This window comes from Electrona antarctica, assembly GCF_951216825.1.
Source record: "Electrona antarctica genome assembly, chromosome: 15".
NCBI lineage: Eukaryota > Metazoa > Chordata > Actinopteri > Myctophiformes > Myctophidae > Electrona > Electrona antarctica.
The window spans coordinates 39,019,682-39,042,392 of NC_136796.1; the positions used below are offsets into that span (position 1 = coordinate 39,019,682).

At 43.1% G+C, this 22,711-nt stretch overlaps 1 protein-coding gene across 1 annotated transcript in view; it reads left to right on the plus strand.

Annotated features, from left to right (window-relative positions):
• LOC306937863 (hippocalcin-like protein 1) overlaps window positions 1-22,711 on the plus strand; it is a 50,396-nt gene that overhangs the window by 1,224 nt on the left and 26,461 nt on the right. The gene's annotated exons all lie outside the window — the stretch shown is intronic.

A 22,711-nucleotide genomic window follows, 5' to 3' on the forward strand; every position in this document is an offset into this window, starting at 1 on the left:
TTTCATGTAGATGTAGCCTACTGGAGATAAAGAAAGTGGGGTACGAGACGACCCGTTATTCATTGAGCCAGTAGGCGGCGTCACGGCTGCACTGTATGTTCAACCATCACTGTTTCAAAGGGATCATATATACCTTGTCCTTGTGGCCACAAGGGTATGCTATATTAATTATAAGACGTCGCCATTAGGACACAAATTAGGACATTGGCCTACTTTATTTGTATAAAGGAACTCTAGGGAATCTGTATTCTCCCATGCAGTGAAAATGCATTTGATTTTTCAATTTTCAGCATTCACACAGTCTGCAGATGTTTGGCTAACTTGTATAGCTTTAAGATAAGATTAAAACTTGTATGATCCATCATCACAATTCAGGTGTCTTAGCAGCAACACCAGTAAGGGTGAAACACATGAGGGGTAGGCCTACAGGTAAGAACAGACATAAGAATAAAGATATAGAATTAAATAAACAGATTATTGTCTAGCACTGGGTCTGGTGATCTAACATGTGCAGCTGCATATTCTATCAGTAAATTAAAACCCCATTTTGGGCGGGAACCCCTTTTGGTGTTAGCATTATGTTATGCTTTAGCTATTGAAAAATAGCAGATCTACAAGCTCATAGCGCGCCACCGAGTGGCGTGCTACGAGCTTGTAGGTCTGCTATTTTTGAAAAATCAAAGAACGACTGATATAGAAACATAGCTTTTTCAGAAAACTGTCACGATGTAGAAGACATTTTTAGAATCTGATCTCAGGTCAAAATGGGTTAAGGATCCATCACCAGTGAGAATATGCCTGCAGCCTGAATATGGATCTATCACCAGTATGAATGGATACAAATTCCCTATGGTGTCGCTACAAACAATGAAACAAGCCAGTATCATCAGACGATTGACAGTGGCTTATAATGAGTGTATGAGGTTACTACTGAGAGCTCCAAGAAGCTCCAGTGCAAGCCAGATGTTTGTCAGTGTTGGGGTACGCATGTGCTCTGCTGTGATACGCAATCTTATAGAATTGTATAGATTTATGTGTAGAGCATCTGAGTCAGTAACTAGTTCTGCCAGGTTCTACTCTAGACTGTAGAACCATTGTTTGTATGTTCTAAATCTAAACTGAACATGGTGGAACTCTTTATTGTATATTTCTTTCTTTTTATTTATGATGTGTTTTTATTGTGATATGGATTCCCCTAAGTCTGAAATAAAGATTGAATTGATATACTGTATATGTACAGGTTATCAACAGTGAATACTGGTACATGCAGTGATAACAGTGAATATGTACAGTGATATAGGATACAGGTACAGTGTCAATCAGTATAGCAGTGCAGTACCTGGATACACAGTGAATATGAATATAATGAGTAGCTACCTAGTCTATCAACAATGAATGATGCGTGATTATAATACTCACAACTGTTATCCTTAACTGTGATCAGTCACAGTTAATATATATAGTTTTATAATAATATAGTTTTATTTACATTTTTGTGACATACATTACATATGCTACATTCACACGTGCGCACATGCCACACACACACACTCCCGGTAGTTCCATTAATTTCCATGCCAGCCTTGGTATTAGCCACTGAGACCTATTGATTTTGTAAAATTCCTAAGTAATTGTATTTGGAAGCTGAATAGCAGTTATAGGTCTAACTCTAAAGCCACTATACGGTCATTCTCTGATTGTCATTTAGTGGCCCAATAATGAACATAATGATGAGCCGAGCGTGGCAGTGTTATGGTCATTAATATTAATAATGACTCATTATTGGTCCTGCTCTACGGTTAGTGGGTGCCTGAGGAAATATTCATTGATGAATATTTCATGATGATTATTTTGTCTACGGCAGAAACACTCTCTGCTTTAGTCATTTGTGGCATGTGGTTTCGGAATAAGTAGTTTGTAATGTTTAGTTCCCGTTGCCAGTGTTTACTCTTGCTAATGCTAGCCAGGTTGTTACGTAAGAAGATAAACGGATGGTGTGACGGCACCATCACTGTCTCAGTAACTCAGACACAACATACACTCACGTGCCTTAATTGTGCATAACATGCACACGCACACACACACACACACACACACACACACACACACACACACACACACACACACACACACACACACACACACACACACACACACACACACACACACACACACACACACACACACACACACACACACACACACGTTTATAAGCAGGTAGTATTCAGTGTCATATATGCCATTCAGTTCAACTAAGGGCTGAGAGAGAGAGAGAGAGATTTGAAGACTCTTGATATTTTACAACTAAGCCTTTAATGCCAACAATGCAGTCCTACTCGGCTGTAGTTGCTATGGGGTGATGAGCAACTTGACAATGTCCTCTGTTAAATAATGACAGAGACGTCTTGAAGGAACTGTCCCTCCAGGTCAAGTCAACCATCCCTTCCAGTCCTAGGATCTTGACTCAAAGTTTGGCAACACTTAACCTGATCTACAAGCTCACACCGACGGCATGGCGACGCAGCCAATCGGCTAGTTTCGCCATTTGTCCTACTATAGGGCTTAAGTGGTTAAGTGCACAAAATGAGTTGGGGCAGACGAAAGTGCATGTGAGAGAGCATGCCAACAGACGTACAGCTTGACTCACTCAGGAAAGCGATTAAGTAGGCTACAATTTGACCTGTCAGGTTAAAAATGACATCAATCCTAACATAGGTCTGTTCATCATTGGTGATTTACAAACAGATTTTTTTCTTTCTTTCCTCTAGGAAAGGGCCTCTGGGTAGACACAATATAAAAATAGATTTTGATTAACTGTCCAGATTTGACCGTGTACTGCAGTATTTTGTCAATATAGAATGCACATAGCAGTGACCCTTTTCTGTTGTGATGCTGTGATGTCTGTCCCGACAGCATGTATGGACGGAATACATTAGCCATGCAAATGGTCTTCACGTCACTTTGAATTAGGGCTTCTGACCATTAACACGGATGCAGGAGAGCGATAGGTGTGGGAAGCTGAATTAGACTTGCAACACACACACACACACACACACACACACACACACACACACACACACACACACACACACACACACACACACACACACACACACACACACACACACACACACACACACACACACACACACACACACACACAATGACTCATCATTCAGCTTCTCTAAGACAGTGGTTCTCAACCTGAAAAATCACACCTGTGTGAAGTGAGGGGCGCTCTTATCATCGTACATCATCATTTGTTTGTATTTGCTCAGACACTATGACGTAACATTCTCCATTCATTGTCAATGGGCATTTAATGTTTGTGTAGGACAAAGTTTGTGGACAGACACCAAAGCTGGATTTATAGGAGGGGCTAGCGCACTTAAGCTCTGGCTATTTGAAAGTAGTTGATCTTCTACATCCTTATATCACAATAATGTGTTGTGAGGTTGTAATGTTATTGAAAAGTTTGAACACAAATCTTCTCTTATGGGGGCCTGGAGCAGAAGAGCTTTCCAGATGGGGGTCCGCAGCGCAACATACATAACCTTGACATGAAAATGTATGATTGAGAACCACTGCGTTATCATCATAGACCTCCTCCTAGGGAGACAGGTGTGACCTTTGGGGCCCTTGGTGGGCTGAAGTGACAGGCAAGCAGGGCCACACCAGGGCAGGATGACACGCCTACCTCTACAGCGGTGGCCTGCTGTTTGTAAATCTTTAATGGCATGATGGATGTGGAGGGTCGTTTAAAGAAGGACGAACTCTGACGAGTTTATGGAAAAAGAGTGATAAGTCATTAAGCGGACAGCATCAGACTTGGCTATAAACATTAGCCTTTCTTTTCAGTGGCTTTGTGGTATAAAATGGTATTAAATGTAAAGGAAATGTTGCTGGTTTGTAGAGGAAATGGTGCTGGTTATGCTTATCATATTATGGCTTTAGTGTTTTAGTGTGCCTTTAGCAGCCAGATACCATATTGTAGCCATCAGGCAGAAACCTTGTATATCCACATTTCAACTTATTTAAAATAATAAGTTAAATGCCCTATTTCTTCACACTGCACTGTCACACAAAAGTAGCAATATTAGCTACGTACGTGTCACGTTGTGAGCATCTGCTATTTTTAAGTGAAAGCGTGTACGTGTCTGTGGCTTGTGACTAAATAATAACTACATTGGACCCATTGAAACAAGGTTAATTATCTTTCCATTTCCTGAAATATAACAGTTTGACAGAGGTTCCCACTCAACATGATATGCAGCTGCATAGCCATTATTTCATTGCATTTACAACAGATGTGAGATCCGTGTCTACCTATCCAATGTATTTCTTAATTGTATTTCCCTGTTATGAGATAGGCTAGATCAATATAAAACACCTGTATAATTCCTAAACAATAGCTTTGGTCAGACCGGAAGCTGTATGCAAAACGAAAAAAGCCGACAGGGTGAGCTTTTAACTAGCACTTGAAGCTGGAATAAAAGTCAACCTTCTTGTGTGTGGCAAACTCTGTTTTAACTCCTGCCATCACCTCCTGCACCAAGATGAAATAAGGGCTAGCGCTGTGCAACCGGGCATCAATTTGCTGAATGAGTCAAAAAGTGTGTCTGATTTTGATATTACAGTTGGAGGCCATCGATATTGTCCTTTTCTTTTTGCTGAGGTTTGCGTGATCTGCGCAAAAGGACAGTTAACCCATTTTGGGCGGGAACCCCTTTTGGTGTTTTAAACATTGTTATAATTTAGCTATTGAAAAATAGCAGATCTACAAGCTCATAGCGCGCCACCGAGTGGCGCGCTACGAGCTCGTAGGTCTGCTATTTTTGAAAAATCGTGAAAATATTTATTTCAGAAAACTGGAGGATTTAGAAGGATTTTTTTAAAATTTTGAGGTCAGGCCTAAATGGGTCAAATGATAAGGGACAATATCGGTGGCACCCAACTGTATGTGATTCCATACTGGAAGATGGAGTGTGCTGTGCATATCATGGAGCGTGGGGGGTGTGTTTCTCATGATGCATGCTGCTGAGGCCTTATTCTACTGTGAGGGACATCTCCTGTTAGTCAGCAGACTTTGTGTATGCACATACATACACAAACATAAAAATACTCTACAGTAGACTACATGGATAACCCATGTAAAGACACATTTAGCTACAGGCGTAAATACACATTATGACCCAGGAAACTAGTTTTTCTACTTTACAATACATGCACTGATGTTAAGGGCTTCCTAACCATGTTGTTGTTGTTTACTGATCAGTACTAAACATCTCTAGCCTGGCTAATAAGCCAGACCGAATCAGCCGTTGGCAAAAAATAATTGCCTGCCGGCGGATTACGGTCTGGAGAGGCTCAATTGTACGCCCATTTCCTACACCAGAGAACTGGTGTGGCCAATCGGGACACGGTATGCAATATGGGCGGGCTTTGGTACAGTGATGTTCAATGCTTGAGACCTTTGACTGACAGTAGCTCTAACCAATTGCGTCAAAGAGAAAATGTTTGAACCCGCCCCCCGGGAAACAAGATCCATACACAGCATCTCCAGACTCAAATACCACACGACAGTGTGATTTGAGTCTGGCTTATTAGCCAGGCTAAAACATCTCTGCTTTAATGAATCAAAATACCGGTAGTCATTGGGCTCGTTTGTTTTCGTTTGGCTACTCGGCTGCCCCCTCATGACGAGGCAAAACGCCAACTGATACATTTGCTCGCAGATCATTACAGACAAATCAGACAAAGATGGAGGGAAATGAAAAATCTAAATATTAATAAAACCGTCATTATATGGGAACTTTCGGTTTAACCACTGTAAACCATGTCATATAGGCAAATGTTGAAAAAAGAAATCAAGAGCTTAAAAGAAAAGTGTGTGTATCTAGTTCTTTCACTATTTGTCATATGACAAATGGGGCTTATGTGGTTAAGAGGCGTGTTTTGTTGTGATCAAGGAAAACAATACTAGTGTGGGTCTCCTCTCCTCTGCCCTCCCCGCCAAGCTGAAAGGGAAGTCAATTACTCTCAGAACCCAGTGAGTTATAATGAACCCAGGGGGAACAAAAGCTTGTATGTGTGCGTGCGCACACGTACAAGACGCGTTGTTTTAGTACTATAAAGGACCAACAACATCTCTCTACAGTCAAGGCTGGGGGAGCATGCTCTTTGTGCACTTCACTAATTAGCTCACTGTACATCATATCTCCTTTCCCCTCCTTTTCATTGTGTCTGTTTGATGTCTGTCTCTTTTGAAATAGAGGCCTCTCTCCTCAGTGCACCCTCCATGCCGTCGTGCTCCTTTGCTCCATTAGTCTCACTCGGCCATTAGATCTCCCCGGGCGTCCCTCCTCGATTTGTGCGGCGAACGAACACACACTTCACCGTATTTCTATCTTTCTTTCTCTCGCATTCTTTCAATGCTTCTTCCAACATAAAAGCTGGTTGAAGGAGAGACAAGTGGCCAATTGAGAAAATCCTTGTACAATACAAGACAATTGGAGTGAAGGGCTTGGTGGTGTTGTGGTTTAACAACAACACCACCAAGCCCTTCACTCTAATTGTCTTGTATTGTACAAGGATTTTCTCAATTTAGGTGCCTCTGTTATTGCATGAAAATAATGCAGGGTTGTTCATGGAGGAATGGCTGCAGATATGTTCGGTGATGTAAAAGTAGTTTAGCGGTGGGGTTTATTTTTGTCTACTTTTTTCTAAGGATAGGATAGCCGTGCCAATCGCTGCTCCATCGCTTATTCTGTCCCAAACAACATTCCTCTAAAACTATTGGTTGGATTGCTGTGGAAGTTGCTGTACACATTGATTCAACTCTAGCCATTTGAGTGACCCCATAACATTTCCTCTAGTGCAGGGGTTCTCAACCCGTGGGTCGCGACCCCTCGGGGGGGTCGCCAAAATATTTTAGGGGGTCCCCAAATTATTAAAAAAAATAAAAAATAAATAAAAGATTTTTTTTTTTTCACGATTTTTCAAAAATAGCAGACCTACAAGCTCGTAGCGCGCCACTTGGTGGCGCGCTATGAGCTTGTAGATCTGCTATTTTTCAATAGCTAAATTATAACAATGCTTAAAACACAAAAAGGGGTTCCCGCCCAAAATGGTTTAAGGTTATTGTAGCAGTCAATTTATATTGGGGGTCGGGAGGGGGCGGGGCGGGGGTCCCGAGACATTGCCAAAGCATTTCCGGGGGTCCCCGGCCAAAAACGTTGAGAACCCCTGCTCTAGTGCATACTGCCAAGTGATCAGTTCGATTTAAAAAAAAAACATTCAATGCCGTGTACTGTACAATAGTGTTTTTCATATTTAAACATCGATTTTATTTTATCATTATTCTTTTGTTGCAACCATCTAAAATATATACTACTGTACAGTAAATGGCATTTGATTTATTGTTCACATCACAGGCTGTTGAATATTTTAATTTAAAGTTTGAGTGAAGAATGTGTCACATGGGAACAAAAATAGATTTTGGTCAGTTATGCACAAATAGCCCCTTATGGTAACCCTAACGGGCAGATAGCATTTTGACCTTTACAGTGTTTTGTGACCCATATGGTCTTTCCTCTAGCTGCAGCATGATACTTTGTAGCTTTTTAATTAATATAGTTGTCTATTTTATTTAACTTTAAAACTTGTGCTGCTGTTTACAATATGTGGCACTCCTTCGGGTGAATATACAATATACTCCCCAGTTCTGGCACCGATAACAATCTAAAAGGTTTTCCACTTTTAGCCTCATTAGTGAGAGCACAAGGCTCAGTTCAAACCACTCTGCGGTCCAGCCGTTTGTAAGGAGCAGCACTGCCTCTAAGGGGTGCTAGCGAGGCTTTTAGACTCTCGGTCTTGTTCTTTTCTCGTCTCTTTCTGAAAGAGAAGAAGTGCTGCGAGAACGGCAATGCCCCCGATAGCAGAGGCCCTATCAGAAATAGAACAGTCGATGTGGTGCCGTGCGGCTTGGGTGAGTTTACAAGCAGCCGTGACAACTGCAGCCCTCGTTTCCCTACTGCTACTGCTGGAATCACTCAGCAGCCTCTGGAGCAGCAATACACCATGGTCTTCAATCAGATGTGCCATCTGACTCTCCCGGGAAGGACATGATGTTGGTACTGCGAGAACCACTGTGGGTCTGGTGTGTTCCGTTTGATGCAGACTGTTGTGTTATTAGAGTATATATACACATTTAGATATGACCCCTCCTTCAGTCCATATTTTCCCAGGGAAAGAGTACACTGACTGAACATAATTTAGATTATGTTGTGTGCATATTAAAAGCATTCTGCTTGTATGCACACAGTCCCCTGAGGCCTGGGAAGGTTCTCTCTCGGTACTGGCCATTGAGCAAGCCTGGATCCAGCCAAAAGACCCTCTCTTGGGCCCAATCCCAATCCACTCCCTTGCTGACTCAATGAGCCCTCACTGACTTAGCTGCGCGTTCATGTGAAGTCTGTGAGGGCTTGAGGGATGTCCCATTTGAAATTCGTAAGTCAGTGAGGGCTCAGCCCCGCCCCTTTATCTGCCCTTTGCCAAAGTCAGCATCGATGCTGACTTTAGCTGACTTTGGCAAAGAAATTACCCACAGTTCATAGCGTTACCAGGGGAATGAGGGGGATCCTCCGAACGTCAATCATTTAAGTATGCAAATTAGTTATGTACCGCGGTTAGAATGTCAACAAACACAATAGTGCTTTCTCACTGTTCTCAAAGGGAGACGGAATGGAAGGATAGGCTATATATTTAATAACAATAATAATAATAAGGGAAACATGATGAGAAATGACTAATGAGCAAAGTAAAATAATATGGAAATGCAATTTATGATGAATATTATTATATATGAATATTACAACCCCTATCACACAGGAAAGTGTATTTATGAAACTAATAATAAAACGACATAAATAGACATGATAGACATGTCATGCATGTAGGCACTGGCTGTGAATAAGGACAGGTTTTATAAAGTGATGCAAAGTGTCATGAATGGCGGACTCATCTTCAAAGTGCTGTCCCATTCCTTTCACAACAATTTGGAGCCCTTGCAGCCTCTCACCCTCAAGCACTTACAGCTGACGTCACTAAAGTCAACGAGGGTTCATGGCTCAGGGCTTGAGGGAGGCAATTGGGATTGGGCCTTAGTCTGGTGTTGCACTGTGAACCTATAATTTCTTCGGTACAAAAATGTATTATGCAATGAGAATCGGTGGTGGGGGTGGGTCTAACGAACAACCAATCAGCACCGAGTCCCGTTTTCAGCGTCATCACGCAGCGCAACACACAGAGGAAGGAGGGAAAAACAACACCAATGGCTACTGGTTGAGGGAAATTTGAATCCCCTCCCCCTTGAAATCGCTCAGACAGGAGACAATGTCAGACTGAAGCTTCAAGAAAGCTACGGTCTGATAATCAGGCTACCATTGAGCAGCTTTGCTGGATCATTGTTGGTGAGGTTCCTAGCTCAAGGGCACACTGAGGGAAGGATGGTTCTCATTCATCTTCCCCACTTACCCCAGCGATGAAGTAGCTTTAGTAGTATGTATGCTTTCCTCACTGACTAATGCATAACATAATCATTGGCTACGATGTCCTACCTCCAGCTTGTTGTAAGTGACGTGCGCCCGCATGCATGTTTAGCTAGCCCGCCGCCCACAACAACAACTTGCCAACTCAGACAAGGGTCGATGCACAAGGCCATCGGCAGATCGGTGTAGGCACGCGCTCGCCTAGGGACATGCACCTGCACGCTCTGCAGGCGTGCCTGAAGGCCTCTCTGTTTGTGTGCCTGCCTTGTTGTCAAGTGATCACAGTGGAAATCACAGCGATGGGGCCTGGTTTGCTGCATCTGTCAGTGTCAAAAGCACTGACAGGATGCTTGAGTAGATTTGGTTCTTTACATGGCTCTAGTAGTGTTTTCATTGAAGGCTAGTATGTGAATGAATTGCCTCGGAAATCACCAGTGACAGCAAACATTTTTCTGTTAATTCATCTGCCAGTGTTACTGCTCAACTTCCAGCAGTTTCTTTTTTTGCCTCGCGCGTTATGCACTATGAATGGCGGATAAAACAAAAGCAAGACATATTAAACCCAAGAGAGAGGGAGTGAGGAACTAAAGGGAATTGGTGAGGAGGTGCGAGTCAGGAAACCCAAGAGAGAGAGAGAAAAGAGAGAGGTTGAGATAGTAGAAAGCAAGACAGTTGTTGGTGGCAATGGAAAAAAGCAACGGAAGCAAAGTGAGTGGGCCCGGGGAAGGTAATGATCAGAGAGGATGTGTGATTCTCGCACCAGGTTGATGTGTGAACTTTTACATGTGCGCCTGCAGGATGCGAGGGGGAGGATGAGGCGGAGTGGGAGGAAGAGAAGTGAACGGAAAATCGACTGAAACGTGTGATGTGATCCAACTTAGAGGTAAACCTGCCTACCGGCATGCACCGCAGCACGAGCTACAGCGTTGCATTGTGGGATCGAATCTCTCCCGACTGGCGGGTGGGAGGGGGTGCGACACGATCCGTATTTAGTGAGTGAAGGGGAAATTCTTGCTGAGCTGGCCACTCATGGCCTTCCTGACAGAAGTGGGGGTGCGCGTGTATTTTTAGACCCTTCCTCTCCCCTTTCGTCATCGGCACAGGAAATGGGGAAAGCGAGACGTCTATAATGTGGCGAGCCGGCATGGCATACTTTTCCAATCATCCCTCTCTTTTTTTACCCCCCCATTTCCTGAGCCTTCAGAGCTAGACTCATTCCCAAGCTTTTCCCTGCCTCCCACAATGCTGTTGTGGTGGATGCCTCTGCCTTATTTGGGAATTTGGGGAGTTGTGAATGTATGCTTTAGACATAATGTCCCTCGCACACGCGCCGCGCATGCATGCACACAGTCTGTGGGTCTGTGTGTGTGTGTATCCAGGGTTAACTGCTGGATTGATCAGCGACATATTTAGTGTTCATGTTGCCAGTATGCCAAGGAAGTTCATCCATGCATTTCAACAGTTTTATACTTTTACTTGAAATGTTTATGTTTAGTTTTATAATGGGTCAATGGCTGTTGGATCAAGCTATATCAAAATAAAGGGTAGTGGGTCGCACACACCAAGACTGCAGTTCAAATATAACGTCAATAAACGTTTCGGCTATCCAGCCTTCATCACTGATGAAGGCTGGATAGCCGAAACGTTTGTCCATTTGTTTCAAATATGAAATAAACTATATTTGAACTGCAGTCTTGGTGTGTGCGACCCACTACCCTTTATTTTGATATGTTTTGAACGGGTGGCGCACCTATAGTCAGAGCGCGGTGGTCATATGAAGATTGTTGGATCAAGCTGAAACCTTGCCCAAATACACATGCCTCATAGATAAGTCATATAGGTGACTGATGTCATGCCTGAGATCATTGGCTGCATCTTGATTCGGTCTCTCCCTTGAGCCGAATGCAGAGAGAAGTGACCATGACATTAGATAAGCAAATAGTTAGATTATGGTTTTCAAAACGGTTACACAAAGCGAAGGCACACATTATGTTGTGTAATTGCATTTTCATCTGCGAACGGTTTTGTGCCGTTCGGTTTGGAGCGTTTTAAACTGTGCCCATGGCATGGATGTTTCGTTGCCACTGTCCCACTCAGTCTTTTAAAGTGAACGCGTATGGTGGCACCTGGAACTGGGGTTTATGCCAACAGTTAGCCGCAATAAATGAGTTAATAAAAAATATAATGAATTGATGTTGAGCCAAACCAATCCGGTGCGTGGCTTAACGACATATGGTAGGTATTCACTTATCGATTTTAGTCCCCGTGGGAAAGCGACACAAAAGTTATTGAATGAATATTTACTACTGCCGGATGGTTGAGGAGAGGCAACAACAATTGATAAATCCACAACTATAGAGGTCTGCAGTCGCTATCAACTACAATAATTACCACATAGTTGATTACAGGCTATTCAGGTAAATACCTCAGGTTTTCACCGGGCAAATGGTTTGATGTAACATACAGTACTCTGAAGAAGGCAGTTGCATGATTGCATCTGCCGAAACGTGTTTTTTATTCTCTGCGTCCTATTCTAATAAAGTATCAGCACTTTGGCTACGAGTGTGTGCGGCCACCTTTGTCTTTTCAAGATACAAAATACAGACATGAATCGGAACTCAGCAAAGCACCTTAATACCGATGCGAAACAAGGTTTCTACATTGATCTACTGTTGTGCAGTGGAATACACAAAACGATAATCGTTCATACAACGGATCAGTGCATGCAAACACGTTTGGCTTCAGAACTGTCATGGAACAGAGGCATTACAGACCATTGTCCTTTGTCTTATATTAATGTGAGGACCTTTCAACACTGCATCCATCCCCCCACTCTCTCTCTCTCTCTCTCTCTCTCTCTCTCTCTCTCTCTCTCTCTCTCTCTCTCTCTCTCTCTCTCTCTCTCTCTCTCTCTCTCTCTCTCTCTCTCTCTCTCTCTCTCTCTCTCTCTCTCTCTCTCTCTCTCTCTCTCTCTCTCTCTCTCTGCAGAATGAACCGCAGCATCTTCATTTATTTATTTTCCTTGTACTCTCACCTTTGCCTTCTCTGTGTTTCTGTGTGCAGAGCTGTCTGCAATGAGACTTGAATTTCCCTTGAATTTCCCTCCAGGGAGCAAAGTACTGAGTTTCAGCATACTTTAAAAGAGTGGTTCTCAAAACATTTTCATGTCAAGGAGCCTCACGAGTCACATTGATATGCATTAGGTGGCAGAGCCCATTTTAAAAGCGTTTTTCCAGGAACCACCATACGAAAAGATTTGCAAAGATCTTTCAAAATAGCACATCTAAGCTGTGAGCTTGTAGGCTACTTTTGAATAGCCATAATATAAAATAGGGCTTGAACTTATATGAGCTTGTAGGCTAGCACGGCTACCTTTGAATAGCCACAATATAAAAAAGGCCTTGAAGTTACTGTTGCTCATTTTGCTGGGGACCCCCTGGAATCCTCTAAGGACCCCTGGTGGACCCCAGACGCCTCTTTGAGAACCAGTGGCATACAGCCGATCATGTACTCCTACTGTACAGTTGGAGGCCATCGATATTGTCCTTTTCTTTTTGCTGAGGTTTGCGTGATCTGCGCAAAAGGACAGTTAACCCATTTTGGGCGGGAACCCCTTTTGGTGTTTTAAACATGTTATAATTTAGCTATTGAAAAATAGCAGATCTACAAGCTCATAGCGCGCCACCGAGTGGCGCGCTACGAGCTTGTAGGTCTGCTATTTTTGAAAAATCGTGAAAATATTTATTTCAGAAAACTGTAGGATTTAGAAGGATTTTTTAAAATGTTGAGGTCAGGCCTAAATGGGTCAAATGATAAGGGACAATATCGGTGGCACCCAACTGTACATGCTGTAGGAATAACAGGAGCTCACATGAAGTGCAAAGAGGAAACTGCATTCCCATATACGGCATAAGTCAGCGGGTATTTTTGTAGTTCTTTTTCATCACACCGCAACCGGAGTGTTACGAGCGCGTACAGGACACAGTTGTGAACCGTAATGAATTGATATTAAAAAAAGGCGCCACAAGGCGAACTCGGCGCAGAGGGCGTTTGGACCAGGATGCGTCAAAACCTCCCAGGCAAAGAGTTTATATTGCGACGGGACATAAAATTGTAGGTAGGCATATTATATTGTGACCATGGACACCGTGATGTGACAAGCTACGCACAGGTTGTAGCGTGAGAGAGAGAGAGAGAGAGAGACAGAGAGAGAGAGAGACTCCACGTGCGATGTCTAGCAGAGTAGGGGAAATTACGCTCTCCTCTGACATATTCATATCTTAATCTTACAAAAGTGTATAAGCTCTGTATAAGATCTGGTTAATTGCGGGAGGATGCAGGATTTTGAGACTTTTATCTTGACCGCCTGTTACCGGCCACAGATATTTAAATTCCGCCCACAACATTTGCGTTGGGACGCGCGGGTACCACAGGATCCTGCTCCCGATGCAGGGCCTCTACCCATCACAGTGCACAGTGACAGCACACTCTCAACTGTGCGGCGGATCGGCAGACATAGACATTCTCCCGTTGCACGCGGCGGTCGGAACGCGGTCTCGTCTCCTAGTCAGAGCAGGTGGGAAAACGGAGATGGCAGTGACCACGAGAGAAGAGTGGAGAAGGAGATAGACCGTGAAATAGGGGAAAAGCGAAAAAGGAAACAGAGAGATGAGGTGTGAGAGAGCTAGAGGGGTCGTACTGTAACCTTGTCATGAAAGCATGTGCCAGCAAGCAGCTGGAACAGACCAAACCACCCTCGCCCAACCCCTAACATCTCACCTCCCGCGTCGCCCATCTGCCCTTCAATCCACCACCACCTCTCCTTCACCTGATAAGACCTCTCTCTCTCTCTCGCCGTCCGTCCAGTGCACCATGGCTTACGCAAGTGTATATTGTGATAATGAGACTAGATATCGTCAGAGATTTTATTATACTTTCACAAATTGACAATTTTCAGAAAATATCCGATCTACAGTAGGATCAGCTATTCTCATATTTTTGTTTGAACATATACAAAAAAATCACAATAAGAAATTGACACAATATCGATATTTAGGTATTTGGTCAAAATAATACGATATTAATATCACAACATTGAGGAATTTGGTCAAAAATTGCAATATAAAATTGTGACCATATCACCAGCCCTAATGTCCGCTCTGTTTTTGCTCTCTCTCTTTCTGATTAGTTTGTGTTTGTTTGGATTTTGTTCGTTTCCCCTCTTGTTGCCAAGTCCAGTCTCCCTCATCAGTGTTCTGTCCTGTCCTGTCCTGTCCTAGCTGTCCGCCCGACATGCTGGTGACGGTGCTTCTGTATCTGCAACTACTCTCATCTCTCCGCCACTCAAGTTCTCCTTGACCTCAATAACTTCCATCGCTGCTGGCGGTGTGGGAAGGAAGTCGATGCTGTGAGAATAATTGCAAACTTCATCTGGGGAGGGATTTGTGTGTGTGGTGTGTGTGTGTGTGTGCATTGTTAGGTGCACGCACGCACGCAGACACACACACATGTGGGTCTTTTAGGTTGTTGCCACTGTGCTAGTGTGGTGCGATGCTCTGGGACATGAGCTAAAATAATACACTCTAATGCCTCGAAAGCCCTTCACCCAAGAGGCCACTCACAATAAGGGATGTCCCGTTTTCAGAGTCCTCACAGACCTCAAAAAGCGGGACAATAACCCTTTCAACGCTCCACTCGTGTGCGATCCAGTTCAATGGCAACCGGATACTGTGGGCCAACTTGAAAGCTGAGAGTTTTTGTTTGATTGGGTGTCCTGTTTAACTTGTCCTTACACTATTGTTTTACTGACGTGTGCGTTCAAACTGCGGTACGGAATGGAGACACTGAGAAGTGCAGAATGCAACAGTTTGAATTCTAAACATGAACTTCCTTGTGGATAGCTGGATACCTCCAAGTGCATAATGCAAAACAGCCTCTACAGAGTGTTGACATTATACCCTGTAATTGACCTTATTCCCAAAGGCTTTATACTAGGTCCCCGCCTGTTGGCCCCCTCCTTCTCTAAACAGAAATATTGAAAATGGTCGACGCGTTGTGAGCTTGTGGATCTGCTATTTTCTCAGAATGTTAGCCCCAGAGTAGAGATGCTAAAGCCTGCATTCATGCCAGAACTTGAGCACATCACAGAGACTCAAACACATTTGCACCAAGCAGTAATTGGCTCGTTCCTTCAAACGAGAGCGCCAGTGGTTTGTTCAAGAGTTGAACCTTGACCTGTCTGCACCATGGTGACATACTTTCCTTTTATCAAGCGGATCAGACAGGCAGTGAAACCAGGACACCAGGAGAGGAATCGCAGTGTCAGGCTAACACAACGTGGGAACCTGAACCCACTTGTGGTATAGTGTGCTGTGATGAGCAACAGAGAGAGGGGGACGAGTTAAGAAGAGAGGTAGAGAGAGAGAGTGTGCAGAGGGAGCGAGAGAGTCCAGGGGGAGAGAGAGATTGAGTGAGAGCTTGATGGACAGTAATCACTTAGAGAATTCCACGCCCACAATGCAAATAGCACAATGCAAATTGACGTTCACGGAACAACACGGTCAGTGGCTACCAACACCAACACTCCCTGCTGACAGGTTAGCCCGTAGGAATACATGCAGTAACAATTATCTCCCTTCCTGCCCAGCTTTCCTCCCCAGAACACGAACCTCCAGCGCCTTGGTCTCCATTACATTTCTAGGAAGGGACCCTTGGCTTGGACCCAAACATACACAAATTATGAGTTATCAATTAACCACTTCAGCCCTATCTCACTGATCTACAACCTCACAACACGCTGCAATGTGCAGAGCTTGTAGATCTGCTAATTTTGAATAACCAAAGTATAAAACAGGCCAATGTATGTTTTGCAATAACAATCTAAATCTGCAAAGTAACTAGTAACCACGGTTTTCACATAATTGGAGTCGAGTCAAAAGTCAATATGTGCTCAGCTCACAGCTCAGCATTAACAATTATAAAAAATACACATCTAAATTCAAAGTACCTCAACATTGTAGTTACTGTAAGTACAACACTTGAGTAAATAGAGAGAGAGAGAGAGAATGCAGTGGGAGAGAGGGGGAGGGGGGCTGTCTGGCAGGGTTTTGTGCCAATAGGCGACTCACTATCTAGTCCCGGTGATGACGATCAAACATCCCCCCCTTTTTAAACCCGCTCTGCCAGCCGAGAGAGAGAAAGAGAGCTTGGTGGCCAGAGGGCCATTCAACTATACAAGCCAGCGTTGCCAGTGTGTGCGTTGGCAGGTGCCGCGGCAGAGATCTGGAGCAGCGATACCAAGGGAGAGCGGAGCAAAAAGATGCAGCAGACAGGGCCCACAGCGTTTAGCAAAGATCACAACGGCCGTTTAAAAAAAGGGAAAACGACGAGCCGACACCGGAGACCAGAGGCCGGGAGGAACAGAAAGTGATGGAAGGAGCAGGAGAGCTGAACAGAGAGGATAGGTTAAGATGGGCATTGCATGTCAGCGGATCGATTGCAGCTAAGGATAGAACAATATCAGGACTCTCCTCCCATCTTGGAATAGCCATGCCCCGACCAGCCCTGGGGAGAGTCTGTGGACGATATGGATTTAAGGGTCACTTTCAATGACATGGACTCAATTCATTGTTGTTTTTGTTTTAGGCCTATATACGTATACAATGGAGACCTCAATCGAAAAAATCATTTCAGTCCAGAAATAGTTGCGTGCCTGTCAAATGTCTCCCGAGAGACTTATCTAGTGAAGAAAAACACATATGTCAAATATTATGATTAACGGCATATGTGGTACCGATTTGCAACAATACTAATGTGAATATGCACAAACAATGCTACTCGCGAGGAGCCTGGCTAATAAGCCAGACTCAAATCACACTGTCGTGTGGTATTTGAGTCTGGAGATGCTGTGTATGGATCTTGTTTCCCGGGGGGCAGGTTCAAACATTTTCTCTTTGACGCAATTGGTCAGAGCTACTGTCAGTCAAAGGTCTCAAGCATTGAACGTCACTGTACCAAAGCCCGCCCATATAGCATACCGTGTCCCGATTGGCCACACCAGTTCTCTGGTGTAGGAAATGGGCGTACAATTGAGCCTTTCCAGACCGTAATCCGCCGGCAGGCAATTTTTTTTTTGCCAACGGCTGATTCGGTCTGGCTTATTAGCCAGGCTAACTCGCGAGCACCAAGTTGCGTCCCAAATCTGGGGCTAACATACGGTAAAAATCACGTTGCGACATGTTGTGAGCTTGTAGATATTTAGTGTTGAGCGAAAACAGGATGGGCCTAGTATAGCGCCCATGGGGGTCAACTAAGTATAAAGTTCAAGTGGTTCATGTATATTGTATACGTACATTTGAGAGAAGTGGTCTAATAATCTGTCTATAAACTTTACTTTATCTACAGGATTATGTGCTGGCTTTATTTGCCATAGCATTATTATGCCAGGAAGCTAAATTAACTTATGCATATTAGAGGTCCGATTATTAGTTTGTTTGGGTTAAAGATGGATGTCTCTAGATGGATGTTGATGGAAAGTTATTCATTCGTGTACCAGATTGTTTTTGCAATGCTCTCTCTCTCTCTTTAGGCACATTAGTTAAAAGGTAATGCAAAACTATCCTGAGGATTGTTCGCTTGTGCATATAATTATGTCATTCTGTCTGCAAATCTGTCCACCAGAGGGTGTTGAAGCAGCTCAACTGTGCACACCTAGCTTGCCTTGTTTTTTACAAGTAATGAGTAGTAATATAATACCAGTTTTACACAACATCAGTCCACATACAATTAATTCCTTACCATACCCTACCGGTCTGACATGCTTAGCTTATTGACTATGACTTAAAGTATACTCGACATTTGGCTGGCCATTTTCCAATGCAAATGTCAGCTTGCATGAATTGAAACGTCAAATGATTGTTTTCGGTTTGTTTTTTCTTTGCTATTTTTTGGGCGTAGTGATATGGTAGGATATGGTAGTTCCATATGATAGAGGGGTAAAACATGAACGAAAGTTGCACTAATATTTTTGAAATAGGTCAACAATACAAATGTGGATGAATTTACTTTTAATGTGTGGCCCCCCACAAAATGACCGGAACTACTTATTATTTCATCAAAACCAGAGCAGAACTCCCACCACGGGACTCGGTCAATCAATTAATACAGTTGCAACCACTATATTAATGGAAAGTATTTCATACAGCTTAAGTTAAAAAACTCTGAACTATCCCTTTAAGATGTAGATTGATTTGGAAAATCTAGCTGAAAACAGTGAAAATAGTGCCTGGATTGTAAACAAAATTGAAATGTTTGCACTCATGAATCATGAATGTTTGCATTCATGAATCAATTCAGGATGTAAACAAACTGATGACAACTGTGATGTGAAACAAACTGTAGAACCTCTAACAAGGAAACAAGACAAATGGTCTATGTTTATGCACAACACGTGGTTGAGCTTGAGTCATATGGTTGAGCTTGAGTAAACAGTGACGCGTTTAGACTGGTATGGTCCTATAAGGACATGCAAATAAGAGGAACGTTGCGTGTTTCAATTTGAGGCCTTCAGAGTTTTCTTAACAGTCATCCCTAGTACCCGACATCCTATCTGCTCAGGGGATAATAAGCCTCCTGATTGAAGTTTCATACGAGCGAGGCAGAAGAACATCATCATCTGTTGCGGCGTCGTGACTGTGGGTCGGGTGCACTTGAATGTGAAGGAGTGGGAGTAGAACATGACAAGCTCTGGGTGGAAAGGATGTTCAGATTAAAGGAATCTCTGCTCTTAGGCTGTGTCTCGCTCAGCGTCAGAGGTCAAGTTGCCTCTATGAGACAGAGAAGTTAACTCGCCTCCCGAGGGAAAGCTGGGTGGCTCACTGCTACTGGTAATGATAAGCCGTCGAGTGCGAGGGCCGTGATTTGGCTTGTCAGCAGGCGAGAGCCCCGTGTCTTACTGTGTGCTCGGTATGGAGAAAACGGTATGGATTTTCATACATTATGTGCCTCAGAACTGTGCTAGGATTACAGACTCACTAAAGGTCACTGCACTAACAGACAGCAGATACTGGAACTAAATGGATGGAGGGTGGGAAAGGATAGAGAGAGAGAGAGGGGAGAAGGGACATTAATTATCCATAACAGTGTTGTTATTTTCGTTCCTTTTGCTTTTTCCGTTGAGCTGATCTACTGGATTCTTTGGGGCTTTCTCTTTCGCTTTTTATATATACTTTATTGAAAATTATTCAGGGTTTACAATGTATGCATTCACATGAAAATTACATACAGTATAAAAATCACACCCGTGTGAACTGAGTGGTGTAAGGTCTTATATAGCCTGTCTGACGTAATGAAATCATGTCTGACGTAATGAAATCACACCCGGGTTAACATAGCAACCATGCTCATTTTTTCTGCACAGACTAACAAAGCCAGTTGTAGGAGTGGTTTACACCACTCAAAAATATAATAAGGCATTTCAATACAAAAGTGCTTTTTTTTCCTTCACAATGTCCATGGTTTGTTTTTTTGTCTTGAGTCCAGAGCTCTCTGTCTTTTCAGTTCAGTTCATCCCTGCATTATACAACCCGCTGCGTACCATAACCAACATTTTGAAACCAGCACCTCTACCTCAGTGTCTCATACTTTGCAATCAGCAAATGGCTCTCCTTTTAATGCTGCAACTGCCAACGCAACTGCACCCCCTCCTTAAAACTCTACCCCCGCCCCGCCTCTGCATTGGCAGATGTAGTTCACATTTGAAGTATATGCCTCTCCAAGTCGCTGTTCCACATGGCCTCAAAACAGAGGACTAAATATGGTTCCTGGGTTCATCGATTGAGTATTATTCTGGGCCTGGCCCCTAATTACATTTTTGACTTATTATTACTTTTATACGAGCCTGTGTGCAGCCTGACTGAGGCCCTCAGGCAGGAGCCTGCTGGTTGTTCATGAGCAATGATGTACAGTAACTAAGTACATTTACTCAAGTACTGTACTTAAGTAAAAGTTTGAGTTTATTTTTTATTTGTTGTATTACTTTACTTGAGTATTTTAATAGGGTACCGAGTACTGACACTCAGACCCGAATAAACATATTCGCCTCGGTTCGTCCCGTTTGTACCGCGCCGGGTCGACCTGTACTGTAATCGCACCGCTCTAACCATCCAAGTCTGAACGTATACTCCACTACATCTCAGGCGCAAATATTGTACTTTTTTCTCCACTACAATTTTCGAAAACCTTTGTTATTAGTTACTTTTTAGAGTTTTATTATTATAAATGATTATATATAGATTACAAAACATAAATTAGCCAATTCAGCTCTAGATAGAGTTCGGCCATTTGGTAATAGCCGATTTGCAAGCTCGCAATGTGACACATTGTGTCACATTGCGACCGAGTGGCGCGCTACGAGCTTGTAGGTCTGCTATTTTTGAAAAATCGAAGAACCACTGACATAGAAACATAGCTTTTTCAGAAAACTGTCAGGATGTAGAAGACATTTTTAGAATCTGATCTCAGGTCAAAATGGGGACAAATGTGAGTACTTTTTCCCCACCACCGTTCCATCCTGGGTGGAGGCTGAACAACAAAAGGGTGACTGTGCCTTTGCATGGCTGATGGCTCCTCGACTCTAGAACCACCTGCCTGAGGAGCTCAGGCTTGATAGAGCCGCGTCTGCTTTTAACTAACTACTTGGAATGTACTGTTATCGAAAGGCGTTTCCATAATTTAAAAGCTGTACCGTTTCCTTTCTAATTGCACTTTAGATTTTATACGGCATCATATTTTCGTTAATTCGGTTTCTAATTTCATTATAATTCTTCCGTTTTATGTAAAGCACTTTGTCACGATAAGTGCTTTATAATTAACACATTAATCTGCTGCCTGTCTAAGCTATTAAACAAAATTAAGCGGACATAGGCAATAAAATCACGATAGCTACAGCAGCATCACTCTGACATACTCTTAAATGCACCCCCGCCCTCAATCTCTCACCTTGGTAGATTCTACCCTCACTGTGAAACAAAGAGTGTGTATGCAAATCGTCTGTGTCCTTGTATGTATGTATGTGTGTGTGTGTTTGTTTGTTTGTGTGTGTGCGCTCACAGCTCAGTCACATGGCCGTGCTCCAAATTCAGGGACGTAGGCTTAGCTTTCAACCTGCGGGGGACTATTTTCCACCGGCCCAGCCCACATGCACGCACGTTTTGGTCCAGGTTTATAGCAGTTTTTCCACGGGTCTATGCAGTTAATTTATTATTTAATTAGTGGGAACACTGGTGCGGTACTGTAACTGGGAAGAGTCTGGGTTCAAAGTTAATTAGCCATACATTTACAAGCAAACGTCCAGTGTGATTTGCCATATCAATGCAATTATTGTTCTGACATGCGATGGGGAAGCGAGCCGCTTGATGAAAAAAGGGTTCCACGCTAAGACGTTGAATTTCATATTCCGACTGTGAAGATGAGCAATCCTGTGTAAATATTTCATGAGGTAGAGCTCTGAACGCCCTCTAGTCTACAAGTACGCCTGCATGAAAACCATGATCAAAATGAAATAGAATATTTTTCGTCATGGAATTTCACTGTCAAGCACAGTATACATTTGCCATCTGAAAGGAATATGAAAATACGTATGTGTGCACGCGTGTGTGACTGTGTGTGTGTACTTTTATTTTGGATTTAAGTATAGCCAAAAAGGAAAAAGGACATTTTCAGTTCAGACAAACTTCTAGGCTTGAAGAACGGCACAGAATGAATGTGACCATATATATTCTAAAGAACATCTTTTTACATCTTTGCCAAGAGAATAAAATTCAGAGGGCTCCATGACCACTAGGTTCTGACAGTCTTCGGAAATGATAGTCCTGCTCTTTGCCAAGAAGGCCATTAGCTGTACCAACACTCTGTGGTGGTGCATTAGCTTTACTTCAAATTCAACTTGTGTCACATCACAAATTATTGAAATCATTTTCTGTGCAATATAGTCATAAGACTATAAAGAGACATGGGTAAAAGTAAGATAACAGGACGGTTATGAGATGCATGCAAAGAAATTAAGCAGACTGTCACTTGTGCAAGTAAGAGAGGCTCTAAATGGTAAATGGTGCATTTATATAGCGCCTTTTATCCAAGGCGCTTTACATAGATTGTGCATTACA